The sequence below is a fragment of the Petaurus breviceps genome, unplaced genomic scaffold (assembly GCF_028583685.1).
Source record: "Petaurus breviceps papuanus isolate PSGF00001 unplaced genomic scaffold, PetGlider_PUasm1.0 90847, whole genome shotgun sequence".
Taxonomy (NCBI): Eukaryota; Metazoa; Chordata; class Mammalia; order Diprotodontia; family Petauridae; genus Petaurus; species Petaurus breviceps.
The window spans coordinates 3,927,698-3,950,360 of NW_027187360.1; the positions used below are offsets into that span (position 1 = coordinate 3,927,698).

At 44.4% G+C, this 22,663-nt stretch overlaps 1 long non-coding RNA gene across 3 annotated transcripts in view; it reads left to right on the forward strand.

Annotated features, from left to right (window-relative positions):
* Nucleotides 1-15,939: 15,939 nt before the first annotated feature.
* The window catches only part of LOC138149400 (uncharacterized), a 58,237-nt gene continuing 51,513 nt past the window's right edge, over nt 15,940-22,663 (forward strand). For all 3 annotated transcript variants that reach the window (XR_011165304.1, XR_011165303.1, XR_011165305.1), the window contains exon 1: nt 15,940-16,205. This is a non-coding gene — a long non-coding RNA (uncharacterized lncRNA). The remainder of the gene's footprint in view (nt 16,206-22,663) is intronic.

Below are 22,663 nucleotides of genomic sequence, written 5' to 3' on the forward strand. Positions count from 1 at the left end.
TCCTATTGAAGCAAGAGACAGAAAGACTATTAGGAAGATGAAGCAGCCTGGTGGTGTGGGGAGGTGTGCTATCTTGTCCCTGAGGTTGAGGCCTGCTGCTGCTGCTGGTAATGTTGCCAGATGTGGAGGTCCCTCAACACACACACACCACGAGGTTCCTGTTTCTTATGGGTCCTGCCCTGCATTGTAGGAGTATTAGGTTCTAATAATTCAAAGTTAATTTTCAGGATAATTGGACGAATTCCCAGATGCACCAATAATGTCATTTTTTTCCATATGATGAAGATGAGATGTAACCACAGAGTTGTTTTAATTTATTTTTATGTTATCATTAGTAATTGGTTGTTGGTTATTTTATTATATGTTGGTCACATATCATATATTATATGTTGTTTATAATATTTTATTTTTATAACATTTTAAAATGTCTTATTATTAATAATTGTTGAGAGCTTGGATATCATTTTTTTGGAATTGCTTGTTCATAATATTCTTTGATCACTTATTCAATGGGGAATGGTTCTTGTGTGTGTATATGTATATGTATATATGTGTATATATACTATACTTTCCTATGTACTATAGTTTACTCATATTATATATGTATAGAAACTATAGTTCATATATAAAATATGTAATATACATACATTATGTTAAATGTTTATTACATATAATACACATACATGTGTATATGAATTAATTCCCCATATACCTTTAGCATTAAACGTTTATTTTCCTTCAATTGGTTGCTACTCTTCTTATTTTAGCTGCATTAATTTTGTTCATGCAAAATAATGTTGTTGAACAGATCCTGGTATGGGAGGAAGAAAGGGGCAATGACCTAGGGCTAAGGCCTAAGTGGCTTCTCCTCCTCCAAATCTCATTACCTGGAAGATGATTTCTCTGACTAGTCATATCCAGATGTACTTGCTTTATGGTAGCCTGGAATCATAGAGTGTCTAGAATGTCAGAGCTGGAAGGACATTAGAGAATAGGACACAGAATGTGGGCACTGGAGGAGAGCTAGAGCATAGACCAGAATGACAGAGGTGGGGGACCTTCACCCATAGAACATACGAGCTAGAAGGAATCTGAGACCTAGACAAGTTTGAGATGGAAAAGCCCTCAGAAAACGGTACATGGAGTGTCAGAGCTGGAAATGACCTTAGAACAAAGAACAGAATGTCAGAGGAGGAGGCAGGAGGATGAGCAGGACAGAGAATATCAGAACAGGAGGGTTCCTTAGACAAAGACATTGGCAGCTGGTGGCTCAGTAGATAGAGTGCTTGGCTTGGAGTCAGGAAGGTCTGAGTTCATATTTGGCCTTGGATACCTACTATGTGACTGTGGACAAAATACTTTGCCTCAGTTTCTTCAACTGTAAAATGGGGATCATAATAGCAAGGTTGTTGCATGGATCAGAGGAGATAATATTTGCAAAGCGCAGCACCTAGTATATAGTGGGCACTTAATAAATGTTTTTTTTTTTCCTCTCCCTTCCCTTAGAGACTATTTGCCCCAATTTCTCATTTTATAAGGAGGAAAACTGAGGCCCAGAGAAGTTGAAAATGATTTTTGTAAAGCACTATAGAAATGCATTATTCTTGTCATTATTATTACTTAAGGTCACACAGCAAGTTAATGACTTAGTGGGGACCAGAACCCATGACCTTCATTGCAGGGATCCTTTTATTGAACCATCTTGCTTTTTGGTGCATTTGTGTCTGCTAATCAGGGCTTAGCGCAGTTAGATGGCACGGCACTGTGTTTGGAATTAGGAAAACTCATCTTCATGAGTTCAAATACAGCCTCCGATTTACTAGCTGTGTGACCCTGGGCAAGTCACTTAACAATGTTTGCCTCAGTTTCTTCATCTGTAAAATGAGCTAAAGAAGGAAATGACAAGCTGCTCCAGTATCTTTGTCAAGAAAGCCCCAAAGGAGGCCATGAAGAGTCAGATTCACATCTGACTGAAACAACCCAGTAACAACAAGAACAAATCAGGACTTGGGTAGTTTCAATCTTATTCACACTCAGGTCTGTGTTCCCAGCTACAGAAACTTCTTCAGACAGGGAGCTAATTTTGTCTTACCCTCCTTCACTTCTCCCCAACCTCAAAAAGAAAAAGTGTCTAGGCAAGCTCTACACATATGCTGGGGTTCCACACCTAAAGAATTTCCGGGGCTGCCCTTCGACCACCTGAAATTTGAAAGGATCCTAAGAATATTGAGGAAACTGTTTCCAGATAGTTCCCAGAGACTCACTTTTAAACTCTTTCCTGGGGACAGGATGCTGAGAATAGATTGCTAGAGTGCAACTATCCACCCCACCCTATCTTCGCCTTGGCCAAGATTCTATGCATAGCATGGCAAGGGAATGGAGGGAATTTGGAGGTGGTCTGAATCATCCCAGGCTGGCATCCAAGGCTCTTGGCCATAGGGTTTAGCCTAAATTCATCAGCCTCTCCTATCTGCTTTAACAAATATCTCCCTTCTAGGGAAGCTGGCTTGCTCCTTCTAATCTGTCATCTCCTCAAACCCCTCCAGTGTTCTCTCCTGCCCAAAGGATGAACAGTTATCTCTATGAGCACGTTGCTGTCTATGGTTACCTATTTGTCTAGTTTCTCTTTGTCTGGCCCTGTTTCACAGAATCATAGATTTGGATCTAGAGGGGACCTGAGAAGTCACTGGATTTTACAAAGGAGGAAAATGAGGCACAGGAGAGTTAGGTGACTTGCTTAGGGTCACACAGCTACAAGGTGGAAGAATTTGAACCCATGTTTTCCTGACATCAGGTTCAGTGTTGCACTACTACGGCCATGCTGTCTTAACACTATCCTCAGGTTTGTGTCTCTCTATACTTCCCTCAGGGCAGCTAGTGGCACAGTGGATAGAGCACTGAGTTTGGAATGAGGAAGACTCATCTTCATGAATTCAAATCCAGACTCACACTACAGGCTGTGAGACCCTGGGCAAGTCACTTAACCCTGTTTGCCTCAGTTCCTCATTTGTAAAATGAACTGGAGAAGAAAATGGCAAACCATTGCAGTATATTTGCCAAGAAAGCCCTGAAGCGGGGTCACAAAAAGTCAGATATGACTGAAATGGCCCTCACCCTGAGGCTCCTCTCCTGGGTATCCTCTGCTATACCAAATACCTCTCCACCCCCTCCCAACACCCAGTCTCTGCAGAGGTCTAAATTTCACTGCCCAAAAACGGCCAGTCTTTCCTGGATGGGGGTAGGGCACAAAGGTGGGAAGGACCTGGTATTCCTTTCCTTCATCCCCAAAAGTCAGCAGGGCAGAGGCCCTCAGATGGCTGGCATGTTTCCTTTGGCCTCTGAGCAGGGAATGAGAGACTACTTCCTTTATGGATCCTGCCCCCAACAAGTCCTGCTGAAACCTTCTGCTTCCCAAAGCCTCTTCTCTGGTAGGTCCTCAGCCCCTCCAGGTAGGCGCTGCTCTTAGAGGGCCTCCCTGGAAGAGGGTGCTTCTAACCTGGCGGCTTTGTTAGGGACCAGGGCCTGGGGAATTAGCAGGGCCGCTGGCTGCCCCCTGTGAAGCAGCTCACATTTCGGAGCTAGGCCCTGGCCTAATTATCCCGCCTCTCCTTCCACCTCCAAATTTTCCACGCAGGGTTAGCCCGGCGACATGCTGTCTGTACCCTCCATAAAGACGGCCGTGTTGAACATTCGTCTCGCTGGCTGACAGCATGCTTGGATGAAGGCGGGCAGGCGGCAGGCAGCAGGGGGCCCTGGAGGCTGGAGCTGGGGGTGGGGGTAGCTGGGCAAGGGCCTGGGCTATGTCATGACTCAATTAGCTCTCTGCTTCCTTCCAGAGCCCAAGGACCTCCCCCAAACCTCTGGACTTTTTGCCTCCACCCAATGACACCGATGCCCTTTTCTTCCTGGGAAAGCACAATTTCCTCCCACGTCTTTGGGAACATGCCTCTGGAAGAGTCATTGAACCAGAGAGTTGCAAAGGACCATAGAACATAGAATACAGACTATTAGAGCTGAAAAGAACTTTAGAATGTTAGAATATGAGCTAGTAGGGGCCTCAGAACCAGGGCCCAGAATGTAAGAATTGGTAGCATTCTGAAAATTTACCTAGTCCAACCCCATCATTTTATAAATGGAGAAAATCAGGCACAGAGAAAAGAAGTGACTGTCCTAGGGCCATTTGGAAGAGTGTAGAGGAATGACTACCATTTTCGTTTCAAGACTGAATTGCTTGACCCAGTTCCATGGTCCCTCAGGGTAGCAGGAAAGGGGAAGAAGGTGGCCTCATCCAACAAAAGGGGATTTTGTGAGCTAGGGACCTGACCTGGGGATAGAACCCAGGTTTCCTGAGGTCTGGTAGAGTCCCCTGTAATTAAAGAAGCAAAACAATGCAGTAGGCCTGGAAGAAATGAGATCCACAGACCTTTTGGAAGTCTGGAAGCCTGCCTTAGGTGGGCAGCCTTTTCTTGTGGGCAGATAGACCAACGCTCTTTCCTTGGAGAAGCTTTGTTCAGTGAAGAAGAGGTAGGAAGTGTTAGGGGGTGATGTGGGAACCCTTAGACACAAGGGGAGAAAACCCAATATTATTTAAGGAATTTGATGGGGTGGACTGATGTTAATGAAAACTTTGTTGAGGATAATAGGATTGGGGAGCCAAAGTAGGGGAGAGGTTAGCTGAAGGGAAAGAAGAGGGGAGGAAGGGTCTCAGAAGCTAGGTTTGCCTCCCCTTCCCCCCTTCTCAGGCCCTGGTGCTGAGGGAAGTTTATTTCCAATTTGATGGGAAAACCAAAGTTCTACTTGGGGAGTGAGGGGGAAATAGACCGGAGCCAACTAGGAGCCAGGAGGGTGAGAAATCTCTCACATTGTAAAAGGCTGTGGCCCAGGGCTCACAGTGTAAGCTCTGGGACTGGAGCCTGGAACTGCTCTCTGACTTCTGGGTTTGGGGGGAAGGGTTGGGAGTTTGCCTTTGCTTTGGCCTGGATTAGCTGGGAAGACCCCAGGGCCAGGAGCAGTCAGAGTATCCCTCAAGGTGAGTGTGTGTGACTGGTGGTAGTAGTGATGATGATGGAAGTGGTGGCAGTGGGGGGCTCTGATTCAGTTAGTGGAATAAGCAGGTCTCTTGATTCACGTAGCCCAGGGTTTCCTCCATTCTACTATACTGACCCATGATATCATATGTCTAGTCATTCAGTTCACCTACAGCTATCATTAATGGCTTCTATGAAATCAGTTTCTCAGACAGTCGATGCTGATGCAGATACGATGGAAGATATATAACTGTAACTGTATGATACCCATGGAGCATGGAAATAGACTTGGTTGAATGTCACATAGTATGCAAGTAAAAGCTACTTTCTTTAATATGGAAAAATAAAAAATTAAATGTATGTGTGTGTAGATGGTTTATGGAGTTTTTAGTACATTAACTCAATTTATCATATTTACTTAGGAGTCAATCAATAATCTTGGCAAAGATACTTGAGTGGTTTGCCATTTCCTTCTCCAGCTCATCTTACAAATGAGGAAACTGTGGCAAACAAGGTAAAGTGACTTGCCCAGGGTCACACAGCTAGTAAGTGTCTGAGGCAGCTTTCAAGCTTTTCTTCCTGACTTTGCACGTAGTGCTCTATCCACAACAACTCGATAATAATAGCTGATGTTTTTATAGGTTTCGTGATTCCCCATATTCCCTCATCTGATCCTTATGAGTGAAGTAGGGCAGGGATTATAGTCCCCATTTTAGATGGATGAAATAGACAGATTGTAATGGTAAGATTCCATAGCTAGGAAGTCAGCTAACTCAGAGCCAAGGACCCTTTCCAAAAGATGGCTCAGTTGGTCCCGGCTGACTTGTCCTCTGTCAGAAGACACATTCCACTCCCCAGGTAGGAGCCATGAGAAAAGGCCTTCTGCATCCCTGCCAGGAGGCTAAGGAACCCCTGGCTGACCAGGGATCATAGAGCCAACAGGCCTGTAGCTAGGTGCTAAGGGATGGGAAAAGGGAGGAGGACACCCTGCCCAACTCCTTCCTCATTTCTTCTCCCCTTCCCTGCAGTCAGTCACTCCATTCTTCTTCCCAAGACATCTCCCCATCCACATTTCTTAGGGCATCAAGAATTTGTGCAACTAAGCAGTAGGCAGTGTGCTGCTAGCTTCAGAGGACCTGGTTTCTATTTAGAATTGTGTGGTCTTGAGCAAGTCATTTCTCTTCCTCAGGGCCTTAGTTTCTCCATTTGCAAAAAAAGAGGAGATGGGACCAGACTGGTTTCTAGGATGCCTCTTCCAGCTCAAAATCCTGGAAATGTACATTGTCAAATAAGTATTTGGGAGAAGTTGGGGAGCTGAGGGAAGGGGAGCAGCAGGGAGGGGGAGAGGGAGGCATGCCGGCTCCAGGCTGGGGTATATAAAATTAACACCCTAGCAGGAGGGAGGCTGCCCAGGGAAACTGGCTTTTAAACATGGGAATGGAAAGCAGATGGTTTCTGATTGAGCCCATATGGGAGGGAGGGGGAAGGGAAGGGAGGGAAGAGAGGAGACATTCCTCTCTGCAAACAGGCCTTTCAGGCTAACAGGAAGCAGGACTCTGCCTCCCCCTAAATCCCAACACTGCCCCCCCCCCCCAAGCCACAACCCCCAGCAACAGCAGGAGCCAAAGGAGCTGGGAGACTTAACAGCAATAACAAATGTGCCCGCAGTCACCATGGAGCCAGGGAAAGAGAGGGCCCCCAACCCCCTCCTACCTCCCAAGCTGGAGGGGGCTTCAAGGGAGGCAGGGTGGGCTGGTGGAAAAGCACTGCTCCCAGGGAGTCTGACTGTGGAGGCTCTGCCATGATCACCTGCAGGACCTTGGACAAGTCATTCCTTCTTGGGCCTCAGTTTTCCCATATGTAAAATCAGGGCCTTGTAGATGGACCTCTAAGTTTCCTTCCAACCCTCTCATTCACTCAGTATGCCTTAGCCTGTGCTCTCTTCTGGCAATAACATTCTATGATTCTCTAAGGGCTCTGGATATACCAGACATTCAGGCAAATGGTATGCATTGGCCTGGCAGAGCTGGTAGGGACCATATACCAGTGAACACTGGGAACATAGAACGTTAGAAGGCCTCCTGCATCTCTGACAGAAGGCTAAGGGGCCCCTGGATGTTCGGTGATCCCAGGTGACTGTATGTACCTTTGGTATCAGATGACCCCTGGATGGAAGGGGGCCTCTACCACAGCCCTTCCCTTTACAACTGGGGAGGCTGGGGCTGAAAAAAGGCAGCAGACTTGTCCAAGGTCCCAACAGGGCCAAAGTTCTGCCCCTCATTCACTGGCATCGCCTTTGACATGTCTCAGGGTGCTGACGGGTTCAGACATGGTTTTCTTTTCCACAGGACTTGGGTTTGAATCCTTACCCTGTTATTTAGTAGCTGTGTGACTCCTCCATTTCATCCCCCAATAAAAGGGCTCATGCTCCCTCACAGCTAGCCCAGGCCTGAAACCCAAGGACGAGAAGTACCTTGAGGAAGATCCATTATGGAATTTACCTTTCTAATATCCTCTCTGGCATAATTCCCCATTTTATCCAAACTGGGCTTCTCATTGTCACCCTAACATACTGCTTTCCTCAGCCTCGATCTCCATCTCCCTTCCTTTATGTTGACCCTTAAGGAATACCTCATATTCCTCCTCTGGGAAGCCTACTCCAACCAAACCAGGTCTCCCAGGGATCTCTCTCCCCTCCAAGCTCCTGGACCAAGACGGGTCATGTTCCTAAACTTTCACAGCTGAAGAGGACCTTAGAGATCGTTTAGTCCAAACCCTTTCATTTTGCAGATGAGGAAAATGAGGCCAAGACCAGAGCAGTAGGTTACCCACAGTCCCAAGAGCAGGGAATTGAAGACCCAGGCTAAAGCCAAATCTTTGGACTCAAAATCCAGTGCTGTGTGGATTCCAGGTGCTGTCTGGAATAACAAGGAAAAGGAAAGCCTCAGCCCCAATCCTCACATTTTCCCAATTAGAAATTCTTGCATAAAATAGATAGCCTCCATATTGCAAACTTTGCTGTTGATTCGTTTTAGGCAACTACCAAGTAGAACCCCAAGGGAGATGAGCCTCGATGGAAGGGAGGTATGATGGTTTTTGGTTTTGGTTGTGTTTTGTGGAATGCAGGAGAAAAATACTTTGAATCCTATTTGTGCTGTTTTCTTAACACAGGCTTCCTGGCATTGTGAGTAATATAATAATAGCGAGCATGTATATAGTATTTTAAGATTGTCAAAGCCCTTTACAAATACTATCTCATTTGATCCTTTTAACAACCTTGGGAGGTAGGTGGTATTGTTATCATCTCCATCTTAAAAATGAGGAAACTGAAGCAGATGTGTCTGGTGAAGTGACTTACCCAAGGTCCTTACTATATGACAGGTTCTCTGCTAAGTGCTGGGGGCACAAATAGAAACAGGAAAGATTGTTCCAGCCTTCAGGGAACACAGGGGAACGAACCTACGTGGTTGATCGAGGTGTTTTGGCCAGGAGAGTGCCAGGCGTGGTGAGTGGAGTGACAGATTGATTAATCGCCACATTCTTTCCAAGAATGACAATCTCCGTGTCATTGCTGTTCCCTGAGCTAGGGGTGGAAGAAGGGATGGAGTGAAGTCCACAAGCTGCCGCATAGCAACGTGGTAAGAAGATGACTTGGGGAAATAGCATGGGAGTCTGGGTTAGGCTAGAAAAAGAGGGTGAAGTCTCACCAACCAGTTGCCAAAGGATCCTGGGTATTTCACTGGAGTTCTGGGTCTGCAATGAAGGAGCTTGGGGGGTGAATTGGGGACTGTCTTGTTTTCTTCTAGCCCCACATTCCTAGTTTCTTCAGCTGATCTTCATGTGATATAATCTCAAAACCCCTTCACCTTCCGAGGCAGCTGGTAGCACAGAGTTGTGTGTGGCTCTGGATTCCAGAAGATCCAAGTTTAAATCCAGCCTCAGACACTTATTTGCCCCAACCCTGGGCAAATCACTTACTATCTGTACCTCAGTTTCCTCAGCTGTAAAGTGGGGATGATTGTAATAGCATCTGTCTGTTGGGGAGAAGATCAAATGATACAGTACTTGGCATAGTAGGGACTATATGGATGTTTACTCCCTTTCCTCACTGTCACCATCTCAGCTTGTCAATTGTTTTTCAGTCATGTCTAGCTCTAACCCTCCATTTGGGTTTTTTTGGGAAAAATAATTGAGTTTGCCATTTCCTTCTCATTTTATAGGTAAGGAAACTGAAGCAAACAGGGTGAAGTGACTTGCCCAGGGTCACACAGATAATTAGTGCCTGAGGCCAGATTTGAACTTAGGAAGATGAATCTTCCTGACTCCAGACCTGGTTCTTTCTCCACTGTGCCACCAAGTTGCCCCCAGCTTCTCAGATCTGGACACAATTCCTAGTTGAGGTTCAAATAAAGCAGAGAAGAGTAGAATTAACCTTGTCCTCAATCTGGACTCCTAATCCTCTTCCTTGCTCTGGGTTTTATGTCTCTAACTAGGCCGCTAATGCTTTTGGGCCAGGGTCCTGCTTGTCCTTTCTACCTATGGAACCCTGGCCGCCATCTTTTCCTGGTGCTCCACTCCCCACTCCCCAACCAGCTTCCATTTCCTTTCCTTCCCCTAGGGAGACAGAGTTCTCTCTGTTTCTTCTCAAACACCCTCTCCCTGGGCCCTGGTGGGAATTGTCAGCAGAGAGAGATAAGGAGCAGGATGGATAGTTCTCACAGGAAGACTCTGGGCCTATTTTAATAAGTAAGAATAAAGCCTTAAAGGGAGAAAGAAGGAGGGAAGAAAGAAGCCTGGGGGGGCAGGGGGAAGGGGGGGAGATGAGCCCCTGAGTGTGATTTATCAGGGACAGAGAAAAATACTCTTCAACCACAAATCTGGCAGTGGCTCCTTGAGCCCCACACCCCTAATTCCTTCTGCCCAGGGCTTTATCTGAGACAGGAAATGAGATCCCTTGCCAGGATCCCCTCTCCTCCTCAGCCTGCACTCTTTGAATGCAGAAAGCTGGGAGAGACCTCAGAACACAGACTGTTAGAATGTCAGAGCTGCAAGAATTTGGAATGCCAGAGGGTTCAGATTCTAAAATGTGAGAGCCAGTGGAGGCCTCCTGGTTTATACCCTTCATTTCTGTAGAGGAGGAAACTTCGTCCCAGAGGGGGGAAGGGAGCTATTGAAGGTCTGTGAAAGAACCAGGGCTAGAAATCAACTCCTCTGTTCCCCCTGTTTCCATTATACCATACTGAACCCAGGCATTCTGGCTTCTTGGCCTCCCAGAGGTATCCATTCTGAAGTTGTGTTTCTCTTAGAAAAAGGTCCATCCTACTAAAGATCTCACTCCAATCTGCGTCTTCTGTTTCCTAGCCCCTTCTCCTCCACTCCCCTCCCCCCACATCCAGCTGTCTTCTGCAACAGTAGTTAGAAATGTCAGAATGAGAAAACTAGAAACGGAGGAAGCAGCCTGACCCAGCAGGGACAGGCTCTCCTGGGTTCTTGTAGTGCCTCTCTCCCTTCCTGAATTGTTCCTCTCTGGGATCTGAGGGCTTTGATAGTTCTGGCCTTCCTCCAGGGACAACGTAACTCTAAGGACATATGGAATGTTTCCTGCCTTCCACAGCAGGCCGTAGAATATCAGCCAAAGGGAAAAAAATCCCAGGGCCCCCAAAAGAAGGGTTTGTATTTGCTTTGTTTTTACATGGAGATTGAGAGAGAGAGAAAGAGAGAGAGAGAGAAAGAGAGAGAGAGAGAGAGAGAGAGAGAGAGAGAGAGAGAGATATTCCAGCTTGTGACCAGAGGTGATACTGAAAAAAAAATGAAAAGAAAGAAAAGAAAACTTGCTTTAATGGCAGCCAAACTTCCTCCCTGTGTTTATACTCTTGGCTCTGCTTTGGAGTTATTTCAACAGGCCCTGCTCCCACCAGTTCTGTCTCATTTCATCAGCTGGCCTCAGCACAATGTCTTATAAACTGGGATGCTTTTAAGGCTGGGCCAGCCAGGGTCTGTTCCCCACACCCTCTTCCCAGGAGAGCCAGAATGCTCCCTTCCAACTCTGGCTTGGATCCTTTCTCCACCTCTATGGTAGAGGGCCTTTTTCTAAGATATCAGGTCTGTTGGCCTCCATATGGGAGACTCTAATGTCCCTCAGTGAAAGCCCAGGAGAACCTAGAAACCATGTCAAATGACCAAGCTGGTAAGGTCATGAGAACATAGACCACAGAATGTTCAAATTGGAAAGACCTTTAAAATATAAGATGTTAAAGATAATGGGATTTTAGAACATAGAACATTGGCTGCTGGGAGACCATGGCTTAGCACAGAGTTGGCAAACACAAGGCCTGCAACTGGAGTGTAGCCCAAACCAGATTAAAATGTAATTGGGGAATATTTAACAAAATAAATAAAAACACAATAAAACATAGATAGTATTAATATGTGGTTTTCTGAGTCAATACACAGTCTGCAAATATCTTTATCCAAGGTTTATTGACCCCGGTTTCTATCTGAGTTTGACACCATTGACTAAGAACATAGAATGTCAGTCTTAGAAATGGCCTTCTCTGAAATTACCAAGGATTTCTTAATCGCCAGAACTAATGACCTTTCCCTCCATCTTGAGCCTTAATCTGTCTGTGGCATTGTTGACCACCTTCTTTTTCTGAGATACTCTCTCCAGGTTTTCTTATCTATCGTAAGTGTTATTATCTATTTTTATTTTCTTATCTCTTCTTATCTTATACTCTTTCTTAGGTAACTCAGCTGATTCTTCAGCCATGTTTTTCATGCCCACTCACTGTGAGTCTCCCTCAAAGGTCTATACTGTCTCTTCTCCCTCCATGCTATTTCCCTCGGTGATCCCATCAGCTCCCCTGGATTCAATTATTATCTCTATGCAGATGATTCCCCAATGAATAGATCCAGCCTCGGTCTCCATCTTGAATACCAATCCCACCTTACCAATTGCTTTGGGCCATTTTAAACTAGACATCTTTCAGACTTTTCAAAATATCCCAAACCAAACTCAGTATCTTTTCCCCATCATTCCTTCCCTCTTCCAAACTTTCCTATTACTATTAAGGGCTCACCATCCTCCCAGACAACCAGGATTGACACCTCATTTGCACTCACTCTTCCCTACACTCAATCCATTGTCAAATCAGTCAATCAATGAATTAGTAAACATTTAATAAATAGCTACTACGTGCCACACACTGATCTAAGTACTGGGGATTAAAAAAGAGGCAAAGGATAGTCCCTGCCTTCAAGGAGTTTACAATCTAATGGGGGGGAGGGAGATGACACATGCAAACAAATATATACAAATGAAGTATATACAGGACAAATAGGAAAGGATTAATGGAGGGAAGGCACTGGAATTAATTAGAATTAATCTTACCATTCCTACCCATCCAACGTCTCATAAATTGTCCCCTTTCTTCATTCACATAGCCACTATCCTCATGCAGGGGCTCCTCATCTGGGCTATTACAATAGTCCTCTAACTGTCCTTCAAATCTCTCCCTACTCCAATCCATCCTCCATTTCTACATCAAGGTGATATTTTTAAAGTATAGGTCTGGCCATGCCATCCCCCTGTTCACTGAGTTTCAGGGGCTCCCTATTGCTTCCAGGATCAAAAATAAATTTCTTTGTTTGGCATTTAAAGTTCTTTATAACATGGTCCCTTACTTTATTTGATAGGGAGGTAATACAGTGTAGAGAATGCTGGGCCTGGAGTCCAGGAAGACCTGAGTTCAAATCTGGACTCATATACTCACTGACTGTATGACCCTGGGCAAGTCACTTAACCTCTGTTTGCTTTAGTTTCCTTGTCTGTAAAATGGGGATAATAAGATCACCTTCCTCCTAGGACTGTAAGGAGGATGAAATGAGACCATGTTAAGTGTTTAGCCCAGTGCCTTGCATATAGTAAGCACTATATAAATGTTAACTATTATTATTGTTACTTTTCCAGTCTTCTTATGCTTGACTCTCTTTAGCTACACTCCCCTACTTGCAGTTCCCCAAATATGACAACCCATTTCCCTATTTCCCTTCTCCAGGCCTTTGTACTGCCTGTCCCTTGCAAGGGTGGGGTAGAAACCACTGCATTTGGTTTGGTGCCTTGCCTAGATACAAACACTTTTAAAATTAAATCAGACAATTAGAACTGAGTGTGAACTGGGCCTTTATATCTCTTTGAATTATGTGATCAATGTGATGCCATTATGTGATCAACTGGGCCACTCCCTAATTACTTTGAAATGAAAGGCAGAGGATAGCTCAGAATCTGGGAAGAAGAGATTTTTGAGGGTCTGGATTTGAGAGGTTGGAGCAAGCATGAAACAAAGGGTGGATTGAACTCTGGCAGAGAAAGAAGATGTCAAGCAAAGTCCTTGGTTTGGGAACCATGAAGAGGAGGTGGAGTGCAATTCCAAGAAAGTTTCCCCAGCTTCTCCTCCTGATGCTTCTCTGTCCAACAGATACTAGTGTCATCTGCTATTTCATTACCCAAATGTTTCCGGTAAACTGCATTTTACCTTGACCAGAAAGAGACCAAGGGTTATCTAGAGAGGGGTATAAATGAAGGATTAGGCTGAGAATCCAGTTTAGGTGTTAGGGATTTTTCTTGAGGGCTTTTGAGTGATTGTGACTGAACTCAGAACTTTTCATCTAAAATAAATGGGCCAAGACCAAATAGAAGGCAAGCAAGTGGACCTCGGGGACCATTATATGCCACTAGACTTACAGTGAGCTAATCCCTGTAACAGGGTGTTATACCCCAGGCCTGGAATGCTCTACCCCCACCTTACATTCTGTTTCCCTGACTTCCTTCAAGACTTAGCTCAAATTACACCTTCTGTAGGAGGCTTTTCCTAGGTTTCCCAGCTATAAATGCCTGCTCTTATCAGACTGCTTTTCATCTATGTCTTATATGTACTTAGTTATTTACCTGTTGTCTCACCCATTAGAATATAAGCCACTTAAGGGCAAGGGCTATTTTTGCCTTTCTTTGTGTCTCCAACACTTGGCACAGTGCCTGACCCATAGTAAGCACTTAGTAAATGCTTGTTGATTGACCTACTAAAAATAGAACATCAGCCAGAGCTGGAAGAGACCTCAGAACATAGAGCATAATATGTTAGATTTCATTCAACCAAATTACACAGACATTTGTTTATTTTTAAAAAAATTGATTAATTTTTTTGTTTTCAACCTTCACTTTTATAAGATTTTGAGTTCTAAATTCTCCCCTCCCACTCCCTCCTCCCCAAGATGACATGCACTCTAATATAGGCTATACATGTATAATCACATTAAACATATTTCCACATTAGTCATGTTGTGAAAGAAGAATCAGAACAAAAAACTGGAGAAAGAAAAAACAAAAAAACAACAAAAGAAAGAGAAAAGAGTATGCTTTGATCTGCATTCAGACTCCATAGTTCTTTCTCTGGATGTGGATAGCATTTTCCATCATGAGTCTCTTGGAATTGCCTTAGATCATTGTATTGGTCAGAAGAACTAAATTTAACAAAGTCAGTCATTCAGCAATGTTGCTGTTACTGTGTACAATGTTTTCCTGGTTCTGCTCACTTCACTCAGCATCAGTTCATACAAGTCTTTCCAGGTTTTTCTGACGTCCACCAGCTCACTATTTTTATGGAACAATAGTATTCCATTACATTCATATACCACAACTTGTTTGGCCATTCCCCAATTGATGGGCATCCCCTCAATTTCCAGTTCTTGGCCACCACAAAAAGAGATACTATAAGTATTTTCGGTACATACAGGTCCTTCCCCCTTTTTTATGATCTCTTTGGGACACAGACCTAGTAGTGGTATTGCTGGATCAAAGCATACACACATACAGATGTTTATTAGACACCACTGTGGGCCAGGCACTGTGCTCTGTGATAGGGAGATACAGACAAACATGGAACAGTTTATGATCTCAGAGAGCTTACTCTCATTCTACTGAAGAGAAACAACGCTACACAGATAAATAGGGAGGTATCTAGGTGACTCAGTGGAAAAAGTGCTTCCTGACCTGGAGTCAGGAAGACCTGAGTGTAAATGATGCCTTAGACATTGATTAGCTGTGTGACCCTGGACAAGTCACTTCATCTCTGTCTGCCTCAGTTTCCTTATCTGTGAAATGGGAATAATGATAACACCTACCTCTTGGGGTTGTAGTGAAGGTAAAATGAGATCATATTTGTAAAGTGCTTTATAAATCTTAAAGCACCATATAAATGCTAACTATAAATACAAAAGATTTACATAGTAAAATTTTGTTTTAAGGGAGGAAAGGATGTACCACCAAGTTGGGGAATCAGGCAGGAGCTCTTGTAAGAGGCAATTGGAGGGAACAAGGGATTCCAAAGGTAGATGTGAGGAGGGAGAACATTCCAGGTACCCTGAACATATGTGGAATGTCAAGTAAGGGGAACAGCAAGTGGGGGATAGTTTGGTTGGACCATAGAATATGTGTGGGGAGTCATCTGTAATCAGCCAGGAAATAAAGGTTGAGACCAGAGAGGCTTTAAGGGCCAAAAAGGGTTTTGCATTTTATCCTAAAGGTCATAGGGAACCAATGAAACTTTTTGAGCCGAGTGTTTCACAGATCTGTGCTTATCAGATATGAAAGGAGTCTTCAACTATTGAATGCTAGAGTTGGCAAGAACCTCATGAGGAACATGGAAAAGACAATTCCAGCAAAAAAGCCAGAATCTAGAATGCAGAATGTCAGAACTGGAGGGGACCTCAGAACATGGAATGTGGACTATGCAAGCTTTCAGGGTTGCTCCATCTCTGCCTCTCCCTATGGCATCTTGCAAAACATGCCCATCTCCCACACGGAGACAGCTGCCAAATCAAAGCAGCTTGGAGTTTCCACATCTGCCCCACATTGATGGGAGGCAGGCGGTGACATTCACCAAGCTCGGGAATTGTTTGCCACTTCCTGGCTAGAGAATGTGGGGACTCGAGCTGAGCAGCAAGAGACTGAGGAATTTCCTTTAAATCAAGCTCAGTCTATCAATACTGGCTCCTCTTCCTCCTCCTCCTCTTGCTATTCTTCCTCCTTGACTACCTGCCTGGAGGCTCAATAGATGGCTGGGAAGACAACCGAGAAGCCAGGAGTCTTGGTTCTGCCAATCATTGGCTGCAGGACCTCAAGTAGGTCACTTCCCTCCTTTGGGTCTTGTTTTTCTCAGCGACAAAATAAGGATGGATAATGTCCATAATCCTCCCCTCCTAAGGTTGTTATAAGGAAAGAACTTTGTACATCTTGGATCATTCTAAAAATGGCGGTAGTAACTACGGTATTTTTAGCGGTGGCAGTAGAGTTGGATCCTTAGTTTTCCGTAGTGGAAAGAGTCCCGGATTTGGGGTCAGAGAACCTGGATTTAAACCCTAGCTTGGATACTTACTATTTTGGATGAGTCACTTCCCTTTCTGAGCCTCAGTTTCCTCATATGTAAAATCAGAGCTTTAGGATGGATGCTTTCTAAGATCTCCATCTTTTAATCCTGAGATACTGTGATTCTTTGAAAAGAGTAAGTTGATAGAAATACTAGGAAAGGCACAAGATTGTCCCAAGATTCTGGTATTTTCTCCTTGGGGCAAGGTCTCTGAAAGACCACGTAGCATAACAAGGGGTACCCAACTCAGGAAACATTTCTTCTTACTTGTAATTAAGGGACAAGGATGGATTTTCCTGTTCTATAGTTGGGAATCTGGGCCCAAGAAAGGGCAGGGTTTTTTGTTTGTTTGTGTTAGTTTTTGTTTTTGCTTTGCTTCAGGTCTCACCATTTATTTGGAGCATGCTGGATAGGGAACCCAGGCATCCTGGTTTGGGAAGACAAATAATAATTCAGAGAATCTAGTGAGGTCTTTCTTGATGTTTTTGTTGTCCAATGTCGTTTCTTGGTTCTCTTCCTTTGTTCAAGTGGTCCCTGACACCGGGAATGTGTTCTCCCCTTTCATCCCCCTCACTTGTTTGTGTTGTCTACCCCTGAAAATGATCATATATATAATATACAAAACAGCAAGGTTGCTCAGTGGATAGAACACTGAACCTGGTGTCAGGAAGACCTGAGTTCAAATTTGACCTCAAACACTCACTAGCTGTGTGACCCTGGGCAAGTCACTTAACCTGTTTGCCTTAATCCACTGAAGAAGGAAATGGTAAATCACTCCAGTATTTTTGCCAAGAAAATCCCAAATGGGATTGTGAAGAGTCAGACATGATTAAATAGCAACAAAATATAACATACTTTTCTGAATTCAGTTCCTGGCTCTGCCATTTACTATGTGGGTAACCAAGGGCAGGTCATTTATCTTCTCAGCTTCACTTTTCTCATTTTTAAAATGAAGGGGCTGGGCTAGGTGGCCTCTAAGTTTCCTTCCAGCCCAAATCTATGAACCCATGTTCCTATGCTGGTATTCCATGAGTAAGAGTGGTGGCCATTGGTATACAAATACCTAGACTGGAGATCCTATGGCCTGAGGTGGGCAGACCCTGGTGTCAATAATAATCCACAAACTATTAGTATTAAGTGTCTGCTCTGTGTCAAATTCTGGGATGTAAAGAAAGACAAAAGGGAATCCCGGATCTCAAGGAGCTCACAACTGAGTGAAGGGAGAACAGCACGAAAAAAGAAGACGAGAGGATGAAGGGATAGACGCAGCTTGGGGCATGATGAGGTCCAGAGGAGAACAGGCAGCATCACACAGGATGAGATGGCTTCCCCAGGGGTCCACCTGAAATGGAGGATCTAAGAAGAGCTGTCCAGTACCCACCCTCTGCTCTTTGTTGAGGGTGAAACCCCAGGGCCAAGGGAGTACTGCTGAGGTGTGAGTGTCAGAGCTGATGTGATCTCTCTCACAAGATGAATAATTTCTGGTGTCCTTGATGAAGTCAAGGAGTAAAGTTGGGTGGGAAATATCCCTAGACAGGGCAGGACATGAGGGAGGGCTTGAAGCACAGGTGGAGACATCATGGAGTAATGGAAACAACTCCAAATGATGAGTTGGGAGGCCTGGGTTCTAATCCCACTTCTATTACTAACTAGTTGTACACCCTGGGTCCAAGTCCCTTTCCTTTCCAGGGCCTCCATTACTCCTCTGTAAGAGGAGGGGGTTGGATCAGATGACCCTTAAGGCCCCTTCCAGGACTAACATTTTGTATTGCTTAGGTATTTCTTCTAGTTTTGATAGTCTATATTTTATGTTCTAAGGTCCCTTCCAGCTCTGATTTTCTATATTCTAAAGGTTCCTTCTATTTTGAACATTCTTTTTAAAATCTTTTTTTATTAAAAAAAATTTTTTTTTTGCTTTTTGGAGGGCAATTGGGGTTAAGTGACTTGCCCAAGGTCACACGGCTAGTAAGTGTTAAGTGTCTGAGGCCAGATTTGAACTCAGGTCATCCTTTGCATCCGAGGCCATCACCAGTCATCTTGATTCTTGCCCTACCACTGTACTTTGATGACTCTGGAAGATAGAATGAGGCTGATGACTTTACACAGCTCTGCCTCACTTAAATCCAATTCACTACCAAATCAGGACATCAGCTCCATGATGTTATTGGTAATTGGCCTTGGAGTCAGAGGATATGGTTTCAAATCCAGCTTCTGATGTTTATTACTTGTGTGACCCTAGCCAAGGCAAGTCACAACTTTCCTGGGCTTTAGGTTCCTAATCTATTTTTTTTTAATGAAGTAATTGAACTACATGGTCGCTAAGGTTCCTTCCAGCTCTAAATTTTTGTGTTCATGGTTCTGTGATTCTGATTCAAGGATATAATTTGATAAGGCAGAGAATTAGGAAGAAAGACAGGCTAGGTATATGGATTAAAGGACTCTGAAAAAGGAAAACTGCTAAATATATGCATTGGAGGATAGTCAGTGAGGAGACCAGTCTGACTTGAATAGAGGGTCCACATGGGAAAACTATATATAGAAGACCAGGTTAGAGAGATGAGTTGGGGGCCATATTTCTGGGGGCCTTGAATAGTAAGTTGAGGAGCCAGTAGAGCCTTGATCCCAACCCTGACTTTTCTGTCTCTTCTGCACTTTCCCAACTCTAACTCATTCTCCTGGCATTTCCCAGCTGAGTCCTAGGACCGAAGTCTGGCAGTCCTAAGACAGTTTTCAGTAAAGCTGGGTGAACACCCAATTACCTTCCCCACCTTCCTCCTACCTGAGTTCTCTTTCTTGGGAAAATCCCTGTGTGGGAGCCTGATGCCCTGGGCACTGCCAAAGACATAGATGGGTAGCTAATGTAGAGATATGACCAAGGCCTCTTCTGAAAGTACAAGCATTGGGAAAGGAGAAAGTGGGGTTCCCCCCACCCCTGACCATCAGGAATTCAGAGTCAGGGGAAGAGGGGAGCTCAGAAGAGAATCAAAATTTTGATCAGAAGGAACATTAGGACACAGAATGTCAGTTGAAAGAAAACTCAGACACAAAATATGCCTGGAAGGAACTTGTAGAGATCATTGTGCCCAACTCTCATTTTATTTATTTATTTTTAAAATTCAATTTTATAATCTTTCAATGAAAAAAAATCAATTTTCTCTCTTTCCCAACTTTCTACTTCCCCATTGGAAAACAAAACCCTTGTAGAAAATTTGCATAAACAAAACAAATGCCTACATTGTGTTAATCAGTTTCCTTAGCCCTTAGATGCTGTTTGCCTTTACAATGTTTCAACCCCTTCCTTTTACAGATAAGATCTGTAAGTCTAGAGAGATGAAGGGCCTTGTCCAAGGTCATTTTGGGAATTAGTGGCACATTTAGGACTTGAACCCAGGTCTCCTCACATTATACCACAGCTGAAGCTAAGAAGTGAAGATGGGGGGTAGAGGTAAGAAGTGGAGTAGGGACACAAAGTCTGGTCCTAGGACCCATCTAGGAAAGCGGTCTCCCCACAGAGTCTAATCCTTCCTCCACCCTCCCATCCAAATGGCTTCCTGCCCCTTTGGCTGGGAGGCTGTCCTGCCAGCCACTTGTGAACTCCAAAATGCCCTCATTGACACTTAAGTGGGGAGGCCAGCCTGGCTCCATGGGGGCCTCATTGACTGATAGTCCAAGCTTCAGGCTCCAATGGCCCTCCCATTGCTCACCCCTCGATGCTTGGGGGGCCCCAGGTCAGGTGTGGAGTGGGGAGGGAAGCAAAAGATGTGACAGAGACAGTGTGAAGTCATGAAGGATCCCCTAAGGAGGGCACAGTGAGGAGACCAGAGGTCTAGTCCTAATTCCTTCAGCTTTGTCTTTGTGCCCTCAGTATCTAGATTAGGGTTTGATACACAGCCAGCACTTAACAAACTCAATGTAGAACCTTGGAAAAGTCACTTTCCCCACTTCTGGGAAGCAGTTTCCTTGCCAGGACCTGAATCAAGGTGGGGGTGGAGCAGAAGGAGTTCATTGGATTACAGAGTCAGATTTCAGCACAATTAAAAGAGAACAATTACACCTATCTAAAGGAGAGGAGCTTGGTACAGGGAGAAGAGTGTTAGATTTGGAGTCAGGGAGGTGATCTCAAATCCTGCCCCTCTTACCATTATCAGAGCAAATCATTCAACATGAATGAACCTCCTCAGCCATATCTACAAAATGAAGGCCTTGGTAGGTAGTGAGACCCCTCTCACCAGAGGTGTTCAAGCCAAGACTGGTTAACAACTTGTCAGAAATGCTGCACTTGGCAGAAAGTTTGATGAAACTCTTAAAAGCTTCCTGCTTTAAGATCCTATCCTGTTTTCTTGGGTAGTGGGCAATGAGGCTAATCCAGTTATAAGAAAAAATATAGGAAAAATGTTTATTGGCTTAATAACTTGGGAAACATTTTTCAAATTCAGGGTTTCTTTTAGGGGGGAAGTTGAAAGGGGGGAAGGCAGAATGTGCAGAATTGAGACAGGGAAGACATTTTTTCTAGGAGGTAAAGCGGAAACCCAGGAATTAGGATTCAGGAAAAGGGACCTACTCTCTTCCCTAACTCATTTGCCCTGTCCCTGGACAGTGGGATTAAGAGGTATGGGAGATGGAACCTGTCCTTTGGGCTCTTTTCTGGAAGGGAGAGATCAGCAGGGGCTTAAACTCCAAATACTGACCCTGTGGACTTGCTCCTGGCAACCAGGACCACCTGTAGACCTTGGTGACTCCAGCCTTTACTGACCCTCTGCCTTCTCAGATCATAAGCTTGTAACATTTAGAGTTGGAAGGGACCTTGGCCATCATCTGGCTCATTCTCTTCATTCATAGGGCAGGAAGAGAGTCCCGAAGAGGTTAAGTAGCTTGATCAAGGTTGCATGGGGTAGTAAGTTGCTAAGTCAAAATTTAAATCCCTGTCTTCTGGGATTAAAGTTTCTTTCCTCTCAAAAAGGCCCCATATATATATACATATGTGTGTGTGTGTGTGTGTGTGTGTGTGTGTGTGTGTATATAAATGTAGATAGAAGACCTTTCTGTAGTAGCAAAAGACTGGAAATAAAGGATAGAGTGTTCCTTAGCTGGAGAATGGCTGAACAAAGTGGGACACATGAATGTAATGGAATACTATTACACCATTAGAAATGAGGATGTTCATCATCCTCCAACTCCCTCCTCATTTGATCTGTCACCCATACCCTGACATAGTCCATACTTGCTAGCTGTCATCCTACAGCTCTCTTCCCTTTCGTGGTGAAACTCCTTGAGAAGGCTATCTACAATCAATGTCTCCATTTCTTTTCCTGTCACTCTCTTAAGTCTCTTCAGACTTGCTTCCATCAACATTCAGCTGAAATTGCCTTCTCTAAAGTCTCTGTCAAATCTAATGGCCTTTTTTTTTGCTTTTTGGAGGGCAACTGGGGTTAAGTGACTTGCCCAAGGTCACACGGCTAGTTTTTGTGTAATGTGTCTGAGGCCGTATTTGAACTCAGGTCCTCCTGATTCCAGGGCCAGTGCTCCATTCACTGTGCCACTTAGCCACCCCAATGACCTCCTTTTTGATATTCTCTTCTCTCTAGGTTTTCATGACATGGTTTTCTCTTAGGTTTCCTCCCATCTGTTTCATTGCCTCTTCTTTCCTTTGCTGGATCTTCACTCAGGTCAAGCGTGCTCACCTGTGGGTGTCTCCCAAGGTTCTGTCCTGGGCCCTATTCTTTTCTCCCTTTATACTATTTTGCTTTCATAGTTCCAATTACCTCTATGCAGATGACTCTTAGATCTATTTGTACAGTTCTAACCTCTCTTCTGAATTCCATCTGTCTATTGGACATCTTTGACCTGATGTCTCATAAACATCTTATACCCAACAGGTCCAAAACTGAACTCATCTTTTCCTCAAACCTCCTCTTTCTAATATTCCCGTTATTGTGGAGGGCACCACCATCCTTCCAGTCACCTGGGGTAGCAACTTAGGTGTCATCCTCAACTACTGTCTCTCTCTCACTGCCCATATCCAGTCAGTAACCAAGTTGATTCTACCTTCATAACATTTCTTGAATACACCCAAGGTACATGTGTGTTCAGAGAGGATTATACCTTTGATGCAAGGGCTAATGAGCCTTTTTCAGGGTTGCCCATCCACCTTTGGTGTCCACCTGCCACCCAACTCTCACTTGTGGCTTCAAGAAAATGTAGCTTGCCAGCAGT